This window comes from Myotis daubentonii, chromosome 12, assembly GCF_963259705.1.
Source record: "Myotis daubentonii chromosome 12, mMyoDau2.1, whole genome shotgun sequence".
Taxonomy (NCBI): domain Eukaryota; kingdom Metazoa; phylum Chordata; class Mammalia; order Chiroptera; family Vespertilionidae; genus Myotis; species Myotis daubentonii.
This window is the reverse complement of record NC_081851.1, coordinates 18,883,096-18,899,047: the sequence shown is the minus strand read 5'-3', so window position 1 is coordinate 18,899,047 and position 15,952 is coordinate 18,883,096. Positions and strand designations below refer to the sequence as shown.

Genomic DNA, 15,952 nt, shown 5'->3' with positions numbered 1-15,952 from the left:
ACTGACGCTCTTGTGTTTTAAGCACATCAAACCTTGTGATTGTCTGTGGTGGAATGTTGAGTATTTTCATATTTCTTACTCATTGTTTTGACTATGTTCTGCATATACAAATGTTAAACCAAATGATCACATTACATAATTGGGTGATAATCAGATGGACAATAAAATGGAATTAAGATGGGACTATGTGCCAAGATATGTCAAGCTACCCTGAATCTTTCAAACATTTTCCTCCTCGGGCCCGAAAGAGGAGAGAGAGGAGAATGGCTTGGCCTTGGGGAAACACCCTGCTGGTAGACAGTGCCCAGCTCAGGTGGCACAAAAGGGCACGCTTGGATTTTGCCCCCAACTTGTGGTGACAGTGAAGTCATGCCTGAACCTCTCCTTCTTCCCCGTTCACTCACTGAAGGCGAGTCCCTTCCGTTCTCCCTCCATCGGCCCCCTGTCCAACACTGAAGTGGAGTGATTGTGCTGAGGGCTGGAGGGTGAGGGGTTGTGTATTCCTGATGCAGTGGACCTTGGAGACACACACACAGTGTCTATTTAGGGAAGTGCTACTTAGTCTGTGGCCTTGGGACCCGAACTGCTGTCTCTTCGGTCTTTCACTTTCACTCCCTTCTGCAGTGATTCAGCAGTAGCTTCTTCAGCCAAGAAACGTGGTGTCAGGAGCCCTGGGGACCCTGGTCTGTCCATGGACATCGAAGCTGCCTGTTACCATGAAACCAGGCTCTTCTGGTCCAGGTAGAGCCCCCGCACCTGTCTCCGCTCCTCTACCCTGTGGGGCCCACATCCCCCTCTGAGGCCCTTTGCGGCCAGTCCTCCAGTACAGCTGCAAGTTTTGTGTTGAAGCCCAGATCATTTTCCTGTGGGTGGATGGGTTCGCTTTATTTACTTCCTGATACTCCCCCCAGAATTTACGCACAGCTGCTGTCTGGTTGGGGTCTGGACTCTCTTCCTGGCAGCTTGACATCCTTCCCTGACTTCTCCACTTACCTGTCTTTGACCTTTATTATTATTATCTTTAAATCCTCACTGGAGGATATTTTTTCCATTGATTTCTAGAGAGAGTGGAAGGGAGATGGGGTTGGGGGGGGGGGAGAGAAAGAGAGAGAAAATGTCGACATGAGACATCGATTGGTTGCCTCCTGCATGCGCCCCTACTGGGGCTTGGGAACTGGCAACTGAGGTACATGCCCTTGGCTGAGACCCTTTGGTCCACGGGCCAACGCTCCAACCACGGAGCAAACCCAGCCAGGGCTGACCTTTTTTTTAACTCTGTTTCTAACCTATTATATTTTCTATTTAGCCCTTCCTGACCTTTTACATAAAGAGTACCTGGATTTAAAGTTACCAATAAAAGCATAAACTGATTAAAAAAAACAAAGAACTCAAATGGACACAGTCTGGTGAGTGCTGTCCCTCTGGGTGCTGATGTATTTGCTGAAAGTTTTCTCAGAGCCCACGAGTACCTGGCCTCCTGACAGCGCGAACAGTCTTTCGAATCGTCGCGTGCTCCCAGCCATTGCCCCAGATACACGTTCTGTGATCATTGTAGGGTCCTGCCAGCCACATGGTAGGTAGAGTAACTTAACTGGAGGGAGAAAGATCTTTGCATTGTGAGTCAACTTAATTATTTAATCATTCTTTAGTTAGTCAAGAATCTTTCCCCAGCTAAGCGTTAGCCTTGTTGGTGGCCAGGAGAGGAGCAGCAGATGGCGTGGGATGCAGTCGGGGGCTCACAGGGTGGCTGGCTGGCTCCGAGAGGCCGCTTTAGTGCCGCGGTATCACTCTTACACCGACTTGGTTGTTAAGAAGCATCCAGGTTTTAAAGTTAATTTCCGTCAGTTTCTAACCTGGGGAGACACTGCCTTTTGCACTGGGGACCTGACTCCTGGCTGTGTCCCCGTTTGCCCCGCTCTGATGCTCTCAGGGCATCGGGCCCCAGGTCTGGCCTCGGCACAGCAGTCACCTCAGCTTCAGCCCCTTAACAGCAGCGAGTTGGAAGCTGTGGGGCATGGACGCATTTCCAACAGGATTAGGTGAGAGAGGACCAGATTGCAGGGCCCCAGCCCCGGTGTCACTCCTTGGAACTGGGCATCACAGGATCTGTCCAGTTTGCACACCCACAGGTCGGCTGTTTTGTAAACTGTGAAGGGTTGTACCCATGTTTGTCATGGCAACTAGCAGCTCGTGGCTCAGACTGTGAACCTAATTTAATGGACTAACTGTAATGAATGAAAAACAGGGGCTATTTTTACCTCATAACCTAGATTTGTCTGCACTAAATAAGCAAGCCAAGCTACTCAATGTTTGGGACATTAAATAGGAATTCAGTATATTAAAGCTTTTTGAGTTTGCTACTCAGGCAGGCCTAGAAATAGGATTGCTTAGCTTTTTGGGGTTAAAATGTTGAGTATATTAGGGAGAAACTGTTGTATAAAATAACTCTACAACAAAATGAATCTTACTGTGTTTATAAGGTCTCGTGAGAATGTACTCACCCAAGCCTGGAGTCCTGGGTTAATTTGAGAATGCTTTCCTTAAAGGTCTCTTTCTGGGAAAATGGGGCTGTTAATGAATGGAAATCTAAAATAGCATCCTCCCTTATCCTGGCTCTCAGTGTTCCAGGACGGTGACATTCTCCCTCATTGGGTGTAAGTGGGGAATGGTGAAATTGTTAGGATCAACGTTTGGCTGTGTCACAGAAAACACCGAAGGAAAGCGGCTTAGTCAGGATAAGCACTTATTTCTCTTCTGTGTCCTGCGGTCTGGAGGTGGACAGGCAGAGCTTGTGACCACCGTCTCCAGGGGGAGGGCCAGGGCCTCCTGGCCAGGATGGCAGCCAGAAGTATCGTCAACTGTAGGCCTTTCAGATGCGAGGCGGGAGGAAGGCGCACTTCCTCAGACCCTCTCATCAGATGATGTTCTTAAATATTGTTGGCAGGAACTGAACCCCTGGCCACACCTAGCCGCAAAGGAGGCAGATAGCCCAAGCCAACTACAAGCCAGGGTCCTAGGCCTGTTACTAAGGAGGAAGGCAAGGATGGACATTAGAGGTGGTTGGCTGTGTCTTTCCTGCAAGTAGTTACCTGTTTTGGAAGATGAGTTTTTACACCTGTTGGGAAATGGTTGGCCGAATGCTGGGGAAATCTGCAGGGAAACTGCAGTGTGGGCTAATTAAAGACTCACGTTTGAGGCCTTTCTCCCTTCCATGTGTGCTAGCGATTCCTAACCTCACAATAAAGCCTCTGTGATGGTCAGATGTCAGAAACACGTGGATGAGAGAAGTTGGGGGCCCTCTTATGCTTGCCAACCACTGGTGTAAGCATTCGGCTGCTGCCCATCTGGGTAAAGCTGCTCCTATCACCCTCCTCCACCCAACCCAGAGTACGTGCACACACACACCACTCACATCTCATGTGCTCACACACTGTGCTCGCACATGCCATCTGGGGGTGTACTTCACATCTTCCACTTACACACACACACACACACTCCCACTCCTAACCAGGCAGTGGCCCAGGAGGCTGAGTTCCATGAAGGAGCTATTCTGTGCTTCCTGCCTGCCGGACTCCCTGGGAGTTATGGTGTGGATGTGCATGCCTGAGTCTTTACAGAGAAACACTCCCTGATACATGCTTCTGAGATGAAAAAATTTCTGATTGTGTTTCTAAAACTAGTGGTGAATGTGGGGCGCAGTTACGGTGTTTTGGCCAGGTTCAAGCCTCAGACTAATGAAAGGACAGGGTCCTTTCATTGCCGCGTCCAAGTCCCAGCTGGAGGGCAGGGCCCTCCCAGCACAGTCATAGCCAATGGCTGTGGTTGTAAGCTTGAACCTATGGTCCGAACACGTAGCCCCACGTGCCTTGTGATAGAGTTCGGGTGCATGTAGTTAAGTGAGGTTGAAACTCACGAGAATGCTGTAAACAACATGATCACGCCCCTACTTTGCCTCGTGGCATCTGCTATAAAATAAAGACAGGGCTTGGGGGCGCTGGCGCTGTCTCCTCATCAGGGAGCAGCGTCCCACCGAGACCCAGCTTTCATTCTCTTGTCTGTCTTTTCTCAATCCTTTCACCCCCCCACTCAGGATCACCCTTGGCTGAGTTGGCATGGCACATAAGGCGCCCTGGGGCTGAGTATGCCATGGCCGTGCCGGCTCCCCACAGGTGAACATTTGCTAATCTGTAATAACAATTTTAAAAAGGCAAGGATATCCACGGGCCCTTTCTCACCTTCTCTATCCCAGGAGGGGCTACTGTAGGTGGTGAAGGAGCATAGCATCCTCCCTTGTTCCCAGCAGGAGTCCTCACTGCCTGCGCTGGGATGGTCTTCCACGCTGCTCTGCTACCCAGCGCTTTCTCAGTATCAGCATCACTGAGTGAAATGTTTACTTGGGGATGTGGCCACTGAACTTCATGGGAACCGACCCCCGTGGTTCAGGTGTTAATGGGGACTTGCCTTTTCACTCCCAAGGTGCTGTGCGGGTGTCCGGCCCCAGTGAACAGGTGTGCATGTGTTTTTTAGAGGAAACAGACTGTTGGGATGCTCTGTGTGTGCATTGTGAATGCTTCTGACTTTCACGTGTCACCTGCTGCTCTTACGGGGAGGCCCTGTCCGTGGGGCATGGTGAGGGCGGAGTGTGGGGAAGGTGGAAGTTTGAAGGGTGGCTGACTAGAAGGTTGCTGTCAGAACACGATGTGGCCGCCGGTCTGGTAACCCATGCCAGGACTTAGTAGGCACTTAGGAAACGTCTGTGTTCCAAGTGGCGACTCCCGCAGGCCCAGAGGCACCTGAAGAGTGGCTGGGGCCCCCTGGAGCACAGAAGTATGGTCCTAGTCGGGATGGGGTGGCCCTCAGGTAGATATTTCCGTCCTCAGGGAATGATGTTCTCTGTGAGACAGGTGGAGGTCTGTCTGTCCCAGGGGAAGTCCACTACTGAGTGGACCTGGGTCAGGTGCTTCCCCTGACGCCGGGGAACTCGGCACACGCCTGCCTGAGCGTCCACCGTGGTGCCCCCACCCGCACTGAGTGCCTGAGACAGGGTGGGCAGCACAGGTCCCCTGGCAGAGCCCAGGGCACTGATGTTAGGAGGCAGGGGGCGAGTGCTGGCGGTGAAAGCGATGCACAGCATAAAGGAAGGCAGCCTACTCTGGGAGCCCGGGGCTGGTGCGCGGGGTGCCCTGCGCCTCTTTCCTGGAGTGCAGCTCCTGACTGACTCCTCAAGGGTGTAAAATTCTGCTCACTGCGTTTTATGGGAGATATTGTGTCCCACAGTAGCACTTACAAATGTAAAGATTGTTCTCTGGGGACGTGCCCAGTGAACATAACAGATCATTCATAAGCCTTAAGTGTCCTCAGCAGGGACAAGAGCTCCGTTTTCCTTGTATCTTCAGGGCCCCCCTGTGCCTAGCATAGGACAGGTGAATAGTCAACTGTTGAGTGAGTGAGTGAACAGAGCTACCAGGTCATTGTCAGAAGGACAAGGAGAGCAGCCCTGGCCTCTGGGGAAGATGGTCAGTTTCTGGATGGTCCGGTTGGGGTTCAGTCTAACTTAGAGGGAGGCGGGGCCAGAGCCCCTGGCACAGCGTCAGCCCAGTGAGTTGCTCCCCAGCCCTGTGTGTCCTTGCTGTGCAGCGCCGTCTGTGTCCCCTGACACTGGCCCTCTCTCTCATGCAGCTGCTAGAGGCGGGGACTGCTGCTGCTCCCGGGGAAGAAGGTGCGCACCCTAGCACTTGGCATCTTGGAGTTTTTCTTTGTCAATTTAATCAACCTGAAGAATAGTTCAGTTTGCATCTGCACAGGGTCTGAGTGTGGTCTCATAGGCACTGAATTTGAGGAGAAGCTGGGAGAGTGCAGTGTCCAGGAAGGTGGGGCACCCAGAGCTTCATGCGGGCGAGTCGTGTGCCAAGAGGGTGTGGTGTGATGGCTCCAGTGGGGGCGTTGCGCAAGCGGAGTGTGGGAGGACGGGTGACACATTTCTGTGTTCCAGCTCAGGGCCCGGCAGACCGTCTTCCGGGTTTGGGACTTGGTTCATCCCGTACTGACACTGCGTCAGACTTTGTAAGCCTTTTTATTCTGTTTTGCTTACAACATTATTCTTATTTTAACCCGTTAAGTGCCCAACCTGTTTTGTCTTCCGGATGGAAAGTATAGTGTCAGTCACCAATGACTGACTGGGCGCTTAACGTGTTAAGTGACAACAGCAATTCCAGAGTCGTCTTTAGGGCTTGAGGATACCCTTTCTTAGGTTGTCAGAGTTCCTCTGCTGCATCTGCTCTCTAGCCAGCTTTGTGAGCCATGGTCGGCGTCTTCATCCCTGCGCCGTCCGACCAACAGGTCCAGAAGCAGGGTGCCTGAAATGCCACCCACAGGGTGTCCCCAGCGCCCGCAGTGGTGGCGGGCGGTGAAGCCGTGTCTGAAATGAGATCAGCACCAGGGAGAATATTCTAAACCACCTGTGAAAACCGGGTTGACAGAGAAAGAGGAAGTGTTGGTGTGTGAACCCCTAGAAATTCGGGTTCCTAGAAACGGATGCGAACGTCTCAGGGTCCTCCCCATAGCAAAACAGCTGAGTGGGCAGCTTTGCCAGCCACGCTCCCCTTGTGCCCTCGTGGGCTCTGCAGTGGGCGCAGTGCAGACAGGCAGGCCTGTCGGCCGGCAGCAGGAGGAGAGCAGGGAGTGAGGGGCTATGGGGGCAGGGCTTGGCTTGTGATTCCCCGAGAGTACGCTCCCTCTCTAAGATCTGGGACTTTGGAACTTGGAGCCTAAATTTTATGTAGTAATGTTGGCAGGGAGGAGAACATGGCAGGGGAAGCCAGGTTGGAGAAGGGGAGGGGAAGGGCAGAGAGCAAGGGGTGCTGCTGGTGGTGAGCTTTAAATCTCCCACCTTCTTATTGGTGGCTTTGCATGAATGTCAGTTGGTGGGAATCCTCAAACCTGCCTTACTGAGCTTTATTCGGCAAACTTAATAGCATTGTGTATTATGTTTACAATAGGCATATGTTTTCGTGGTCCAAAAATGATAAGGTACAGCAGGGTGTATGGTAAAGTTGCCTCCTACCCCATCCCCCTGCCACCCATTTCCCTTCCTGGAGACAGCAGTGCCCTGTGCTTATGTATTCTTCCCAAGATGTTCTGTCTGTGCAGCGAATGTGTTCACGTACAGTAGACACCTCCTCACCCGTGGCGTCATGCTCTGCGTCTGCCGCACCCCCACCCCGCCCTCTGCTGCGCTCTATCTTGGTACTCAGGGCACATTGGAACAGAGAATTTCTCTCTGTTTTTGCCCAGCTGCACAGCATCCCCCTTCCAGATTGTACCGTGGGTTAGGTTCTTTTTTGTTGTTTGTTTTGTTAATCCTTACCAGAGGGTATTTTTTTCCATTGATTTTAAAATATGGTTTTATTGGTTTTAGAGAGAGAGGAAGGGAGAAGACTAGAAACATCGATGAGAGAGAAACATCGATTGGGTGCTGTGTGCATGCCCCCTACTGGGCATCGAGCCTGCAACCAGGGCATGTGCCTTGACAGGGAATGGAACTGGTGGTGACCTCTTGGTTCATGGGTCAGTGCTCAACTACTGAGCCACACTGACGAGGCTTTTCCATTGATTTTTAGAGACAGTGGAAGGAGAGATGGAGTGGGGGAAAGAGAGAGACACATCAATGTGAGAGAGACACATCAATTGGTTGCCTCCTGCACACACCCTGACCGGGGCTTGGGAGGAGCCTGCAAACCAGGTATGTGCCCTTGACCAGGAATCGAACCCATGACCCTTTGGTGCCCAAGCTGTGTACTGTTGGCTCTTTAACCAGAACTCTTTATTCCTGGTGGGCCCTTCGTAGCCTGTGCTTGGCACTGATGTGTGAGCTCTTTGAGAGAGCTGCACTCCTTTTTTGTGAGGTCTGCATTGAGTATCGTCTGGCTGGAAGGAGAACTTGGGGTTACCAGTACATGACGTTTGGTGGTTCCTCCCCACTTTTTTCAGTGCTCATCTGGCCTGTAACTTCTTTGGGGAGTGGGGAGTAGTTAGTCCATTATTTGTAAGCTCCGCTTCTTTAAAATGTGACCTTCTAGTTACACACGGACCTTTTAAATGGACTCGTGACGTCTGAGGGAGGCTTGTCAGGGCTGCCTTTGACCGGCTGCTTTAGAACAGTGGCTCCCGGGCTTTCTCCTGCCTGGCCCACCGGGGGCTGCCTGCAGGGGCTGCTGACTGTTCTGGAGGGACATCTCTGCCAGCCGGGACAGGAGTGCCAGTGCCTGTGGGATTAAGGGGACTTCTAGCTGTGATGGTGTCTGGTTCTGGGCCTGCCTTCCCAGCGTATCAGCCACTCCCACCAGCCTGCTCTGCATCTGGGAAGGGGAAGAGCCCAGGCAGGGTGTGAGTATGTTTTGCAGTCATGTTGGATGGTTATCGTCAGCTGCTAAATCGGCAAGACGGTTGGCAGCTTGTCACAAGTGCATTGGGTGTGCAGTTACTGCTCACAGCAGCCTGTGAAGGCAGAGGGTGTCTAGGAGACCCCGCTGGCGGGCGTGGGCAGTCGGCCTGTGGGCATTCGTTCTGTGGGAGAGTTCAGCACAGGGAGGTGACTGTTGCCGGCCTGGTCCAGCGGGTACACTAGAGAGCGCACTGTATGATAACCCAGCCTCGGGAGTAACCGGGCGTGTGTCTGGAGATGGCTGCCAGGCCCTGCCACGGGATTTGGTGGAACGGGTCTGAGCCAGGGTACAGCAGCAGGGGCTCTGTGGGGAGTGAGGAGCTGGCCGGCGTTAGACCTTAGCCCCTGGGGCCTGCTGGGTGCAGTGCCAGTGGCTGAGGGGTGTGTAGGGAACTCCTCCTTGGGGACCATGCTCACTCCATACACCACTGTCCCCTTCCTGCCCTGGTGGTGGCGGTCCGCTGGGTCAGGGCACACCTCCCCAATGAGTGAGCCCTGCCCTTCAGAAGGTTGGAGAGTAAGGGGTACAAAGAGGACAGCTGATAGGGCCGTGCAAGATGGCCGCTCAGGAAGTGAAGAGGTTGCTTCCTTCTGTTCATGTTTTCTCTAAACACCGAGGCTTGAGGCTCCACCTGAGTGCTTTGTGGCCGAGGGCTCTTCGTCCTGTGCAGGCTGGAGTCAGGGTTGTGGACCCTCGGGCAGCACAGCTCCGACTCTGACACTGAGTGGGGCGGTGGGGAGGGCACCAGCGTGCCGGGACCCCGGGCCTCATGGCACAGAGCCTAGAGGAAGCTGCATGAGGTGGCCACCAGCAGCGCAGGAAGTGGAATTACTGCACATCGTGCATTTCGACACTGGGACTCAACCCTCAGGAAGGAAAACAAGTGCTGGTGCATGGAGCAGCTGAAGAAAGGAAAAGTTGGGCAGAGGGCTGGATGTTACCCATGTATCTTTCACTGGCTCGGCCGGCCTTGCCCTGGCTGGTCAGTGGTCTCAGACCCCACATGGGGAGCTGCAGGGCCTATGGCAGAGAGAACTGCTCGCGCCTGTCGACTCACGGCTCATTGTGCCCAAGGTCAAGAGAGTCCACTCCAGAGATATCAGCAAGGTCACTGTGAAATACCTCAGCTAATGGAACTTCCTGATTAAGACAAGCCAGTGGCAAGATTGGATTCTATAGGACGAGCGAAGGATCCTTGGGAACCCCCTCTGGGAGAGACAGTATATATGAGGAGCTTTAAAATGTAAGCAGGGCCCTGACTGGTTTGGCTCAGTGGATGGAGCGTCAGCCTATGGCAGTGATGGCGAACCTTTTGAACTCGGCGTGTCAGCATTTTGAAAAACCCTAACTTAACTCTGGTGCCGTGTCACATATAGAAATTTTTTGATATTTGCAACCATAGTAAAACATTTATATTTTTGATATTAATTTTATATATTTAAATGCCATCTAACAAAGAAAAATCAACCAAAAAAACAAGTTCGCGTGTCGCCTCTGACACGCATGTCATAGGTTCGCCTTCACTGGCCTACGGACTGAAGGGTCCCAGGTTTGATTCCGGTCAAGGGCATGTACCTTGGTTGTGGGCACATCCCCAGGAGGGGGTGTGCAGGAGGCAGTTGACTGATGTTTCTCTCTCATTGATGTTTCTAATTCTGTATCCCTCTCCCTTCCTCTCTGTAAAAAATAATATATATATAGTGTAAACAGGATAAGGGCAGCATGAGCTACAGGTCCTGGTACAGCTGAGGACTGCCGGTGGTCCAGGGAGGGTGTCAGGAGCTGTCCTTTCCTGACACAGACTCCTTGAATTCACACATGTGTCAGGCACCATGCTGATCACTTCACATGCACGTCCATTCACTCCCAGTCTTTGTGTCCTGCAGCTGCTGTAACAAAATGCTTATAGACTTGGTGGTTTAAAATAATGCAGATTTATCCTCTCAGTGCTGGTGGCTAGAAGTCCAAAGTCATTATCACAGGGCTAAAGTCAAGGCATAGCAGGGCCGTGCTTCCTCTGGTAGCGTTAGGGGAGAATCCTATCCTTGCCTGGCCCAGCTTCTGGTGGCTGCTGCATCCCTTGGCTCCTGGCCCCTCCTGCATCTCCAGTGCCGCTGTGCAGCATTTTCTGTGTGTCTGCTTCCCGCTGCTTCTGTCACGTGGCCTCCTCTGTCTGAAGACACTAACCATTGGATTGAGGACCACCTGTATAATCTGGCAGAATCCCCCACCCTCAGATCCAACTTCACCTCTGCAACCTTCGTGCCATATAAACAGCATTCACAGTCCCAGAACTAAGAACATGGACGTGTCACAGCAGCCTTATGGGGACATGGAGTGGACACAATGAGGAAGCTGAGGCTGAGCAGCTGTTGGGTGGCCATGGTTCTCTTCCCTCCAGACTTTGCACCTGAGGGTGGGAGTCGGGGGACAGATAGTTTGAGAATCCTTCCACAATTGCAGACTCAAAGAAGGAGTTTTAAATTGGAATGTGTACCCATATGCATATGTTACATATTTATATGTTAGAAATAACCTGGTGAAAATTCATGGTAGTCCACGCTCCTGACTCTGTTCCATAGCTTCAGCTCCTCCTTCGTGTCTCTCACCCACCCTGGTGGCTGGGTGTAGGTCCTTGGGGTCCCAGTGACTGGCTTTCAGGTCCCTGGAGGAGCTGACTGGCCCAGTTATCCGCTTCCTGTTGAGGAGCCTGCTTCTACCTCTTGTCATTGGGCCTGTGGTTTCTCCTCCCGGTGTAGCCCTGGCTTCGGTCAGCCTTTGGGTAGACAACGGCATGTCCACCAGAAGGAGCCGCCAGCACTTGTGGAGCCTCTGAGAGCTGGTACCATGCCCTGCCTGGGGGCACACAGCTGCCTTTAGTCCTCTGAACATCCCGAATGACCTGTGGCCATCCTACATTTTATAGGTGAGAAAATGGGAGTGCAGAGAAGTTACGTCACCCAGCTGATGAGTGGTAGAAGTCTTTGTCTGCAAAGTCCCTCACTTACAGTGAGACCAGCCACCACCTTCACAGGAGTGACGATGCCTGCCTGTGTTTCTGAAGGGGCCCACAGTCTCTCTAATACTTGTTTCCCACCTGTGGACGTTCCAGCAGTCCTGGCGTCCGGACTCTGAGGGTCTTAGAGTGGGTGGGGCGGCAGTTCCTTTCCCCTGGATGCCTGTGCTGCACATCCCCTGCCCAGCTCCCTTTACTGGCCACCACTCTGTTAACGGGGCCTCCATCTCTTTAGCTCCTCCTCCTTTCCTGGGTTATCAGTTATGAGCGAGAGGCTGTCAGCAGTATTAGTGCCACCCTGCATGCGGGGGCAGCGAGTCTCGTGAAGACCCCGCAGCATCACTGTTCTCCGCCCTGGGAAGTGGCAGGAAGTCCCCGCTCGGCCTCCGTGGGATGGCGGCGTGTGGGTGACGTAAAGCTGCTTTTCCTTCAGTGACAGCTCTTGCAGGCACCCCACACACTCACACTTGGTTTTCTCGTAAATAGATGCACATGCAAACACACATTTGGTTTTCTGGAATTACTATTTTAAACCCGTCAAACAACAAATGAGTTAAATAGCCATTTGCCATTTAGCTTGGAAACTTAAGTGGTGTTTAATGGTAATTTCAGATGAAAAGTATTCTCCAGGTTCCATGACTTATACATGGTCTTTGGAAGGCACCTGCCATCAGTTCAGCCTCACCCTCGTGAAATTCCAGAGCTGAGTTTTAAAGAAGTGTCAGCAGGGACCCGGCAGTGAGCCCGCACTAATTTAACGTGGTAACGTTGATGACGGCAAAAGCCTGAGCTTTTATAGTAAGGAAGTGAGCCTTAGACACCCCAATTTCGATGTCTCAGTAAAGCAGAAAATTTAGGGTGCTATCAGGGAGAGGCGGTGCGGGAAGGAAGGGGACTTGTGTGGTGTGAGGCTGGTAGGCCACATTTCTGGCTCAGACCTGCGGCACCTCTTTCCTGATGGTCTTGATCCTGAACCCAGTGGGACGTTGACTTGTAAAGGAGGAACAGCGCAGCCTGGACAGTGAAGGATCTAAGCCAGTATTCCCTGTTAGGTGACAGGGGACCCTCAGTTCATCTGAGACCAGCACAGAGCTCATGGCTGGACATCGAGTGCTGGGGAGACCTCAGGTCACCACCCCCATCCCCGGAGGCCCTTGTGGAGAAGGGGGACGGAGTGAACTGGCAGGACGGATGTGGACGGCCTTGGGAATGGAGTTGTCGGGCTGGGGGTAGCGGAGGAAGCAGAACCGTGGTGCACCTTCTTTATCCTGTTGCCCTGAGTCACCCGGGGCTTTGAAAACCCTCTACCCCACTCAAGGCCACTAAAATGATGTGGGGGTGGCGCCAGCATGGGCATTTGTCTCCTGTTCCAGGAGGTGATTCTCAGGTGCCGCTGGGTGGAGAGTGCTGGGTCTAGAGGTTCAGAACTTGGGCTTCTTACCGGACCAGTCTGTTTCGAATCCCCAGAGCAGAGTGGCGCTGCCTTGGAAATGCTGAGTCTCACTCGGTTCACTGTCTCTCAGGGATGGAGGCGGAGTGAGGGGATGTAAGGGGTACAGTGGGCTCTGCTGGGCCCACGAAGGATCGTGGCAAGAGCAGCTGGTCTGTCACTGATAGGAAGGCCGATGGCCGATGACCCACCTGGCCCCTCGCCCTTCACGGTTTTACCTTGTGGAACTACAGCCCTGGCTGCAGCCACTTGTCACAGTGTTGTGTGGCTGGAGAAGACGTACAGCCTCGCTCACGGTCTCTCTAACTTGGACCACAGAGCATGTTTCCCTACTATCCCAGACCAGGGTTTGCCAGCTTTTGTAAAGGGCCGCATGGTTCATATTTTGGGCTTTGTGGTCAGGCAGGCTGCCACAGCACTGCTCAGCTCTGCCCTTGCAGCCCAGCCCCGTGGACAGCAGGCAAACGAATGGACGAGGCTGAGTTCCAGGGAAACTTCCTTTAACAGAACCAGATGGTGGGCTGGGTCGGGCCCCTGGGCTGCAGTTTGCCGATCCTGTCTTGGACGATTTCATACTTTCTCCTCACACTTCTAACTGTCTACCTCACCCTGCCCCTCACTGCCGCTGGCCTTGCTTCCAGTTTACTGAGGAAACAGCCCAGAGAGCGCTTCCTGCACCCACTGGCCAGCGTCTGCACGTTTGCTGGGCCTCCCCTGGCCGGGGTCAGCGCCTGGGCTGCACCTTAGGTGGCCTGTCCTGTGCCGTCACTCCTCACCCTCCAGCCTCTCCTCTCAGCGCCCAGGACCCTCCCGGGGGGCTCTCCTGTCCCATTGAGCCTCTCTGGTATGGCGGGGCTGTCCTGGGACCTCTTCTCCCCTCACTTTGGTGGTGGTGCCGCTTGGTGCTTGACTTCCTGTGGATCGGCTGACAGCCTGACTAAACTGCTCCAGTTCCAACTTCTGCCCTGGCCTCCAGGCCCCGCTGTCGGCCGCCTTCCCGACCTCTGGCATCTCAAACTGAACATGTCCCTCAGCGATGGCCTCTGTCCTCCCTGTTAACCGTTCAGCGAAACCCCCAGTCATCCTGGCAGCTCACTTCCCGTTGGCCTCTGCCAGGAAATCCTGTTGCTCCGTCTCCAGAGCACACACTTCTCCTTTCCTCGTGCCCACCTTTGCCCCCTGACGGCAGTGGCCACGCCTACCCGCGTGCAGCGCCCTTGCCCCTGGTCAGTCTGTTTCTAGCGACAGCAGCTCGGGTCACTCCTCTGCTCAGAGCCCCCCGAGGTCCTCATTTGTGTAGTGTCATGAGGCCCCTGGCACCCCCTCCTCTTCTGCTCTCCCTCAGACGTCCACATGGCTTACTTGCTCTCACAGCTCCTTCGGGTCTTTGCTCAGCTATCACCTTCTCAGTAAGGCCTGTCCTGGCAACTGCAGTTAAAATGTAAGTCTGCCACCCTCCCCAGTGTTGCCCACAGTCCCTGCTGCTGCGGTTTGGGTGCTCTCCATGGGTGCGTCAGAGCCCACCACGTTGCCCAGGATGGGACCTGCACGAGGCGCATCAGCTGGGAGCTGTTTCCAGATCCTCTCCGACAGGGCATGGCTGTGTTTGCTCAGGGTGTGGCGGGCGTCCTGTGAGTGGCCTCCGTGGGTCAGAGCTGCTGACCCAGATGTGTCCTACAGTCGAGTGCTCCATGGTGATGGAGGGTGAGGGGACAGCTGTGGGAAGCCCTGCCTTCTTGGGAACAAAGGGGACCTAGTTTTCATTAATAGCTAGGATTTATAGCCACAAAGCTTTCATAATACCACCATTTATTATTCCTCCTAGACATATAAAGGGCTAATGTGCAGAGTGAGGCTGAAGTGTTAGCCCATCTGGATTCCACAAGGACTCCCCAATCCTGGCTCCCTCCTGACCCTGGATCCAAGGTGCCTCCAGATCTCATGACCCCCAGCCCCTGGGTGCCTACTGACTGGAGCCCTGCCTGGCTCTTAGCTTCCACTGCACAGTGCAGAGGGGCGCGGCCCACCTGCCCTGGTTCTGAGCTCTGTGGGAACGGAGGGCTGGCCTTTGTCCCCCAGTGGGCGGCCCTTCCCTTCCCCTGCATCGGGAGGCACGGCCAGGCCTGGAGCCCGGAGTTCAGCCTGCCACCCCTTGTCCCTGTGCGGGAGGGTGGGGGTGCTTCTTCCTTCACGCCAGCCACTGGGGAGCAGGAAGGGGAGAAGTGGCGGCACACCGGGTGGTTCCTTCCTGGGTGTTGCTCTGGTCAGGCGGGTTGCGGGCTATGCTGCACGGGGACCTGAGAACCTTTGCTGGCCATCTTTGAATCGGTTTCAACAGGGCTTTATTTTTGCCACAACCCACTCGATCTTCAGTCTCAGAAACCAGCATGATTTGAGCAAACCTTTGATTTGAGGGCACATTAAAACAGTTTTAGCCATGGGCATTACATGTGTGCACGTGTGTGAGTTGACCTGTGTGCACACGTCTGTGGTTCCACTGTGGGTGGCCGACATGAACCATGCCTTGGGAAAAACACCACTTCATTATTTCCAGTGATTCCACATAGGAGAAAAGAATGGATGATTCTGGGGAGTTAAAAACACTGAGATTTAGAAAGCTTTCCTTTAAACTAGACAATCTCGCTAAGCTGTATAGAATTAAAACAGCAGGCGGGAGTGTGTGTGTTTTAGCTGATATTCTAGACTTCCATTGTACCTCACCACCCGTGTCAGGCCGGGAAGCTGAATTCTTGTGAAGGAGGGCGAGGTGCTTTTAGGACCTCAGGATGTTGCTGCTTCTCAGGGCTAAGCCTCAGGCTACAGACTCTGTAGATCTGAAATGCTTAGCCCAGTGGTCTGCAGCTTTTTTTTTTTTTTTTTTTTTTTTAACATCCCGTAAATGTTGAAGCTCTCCAAGATGTTGTGGACCCTGTTAGTGGCCCCCCAACTGCCCAGCCTCCAGAAGTATTCAGGAGCCCCAGTGTGTCTACAGTCACAGCACCAGAGATCAGGTTATAGGTCTGGGACCCACCCCATGCCAGC

General features: G+C 53.4%; 1 protein-coding gene across 14 annotated transcripts in view; it reads left to right on the top strand.

Annotated features, from left to right (window-relative positions):
• INPP4A (inositol polyphosphate-4-phosphatase type I A) overlaps positions 1 to 15,952 on the top strand; it is a 122,921-nt gene that overhangs the window by 7,977 nt on the left and 98,992 nt on the right. The window lies entirely within an intron of this gene.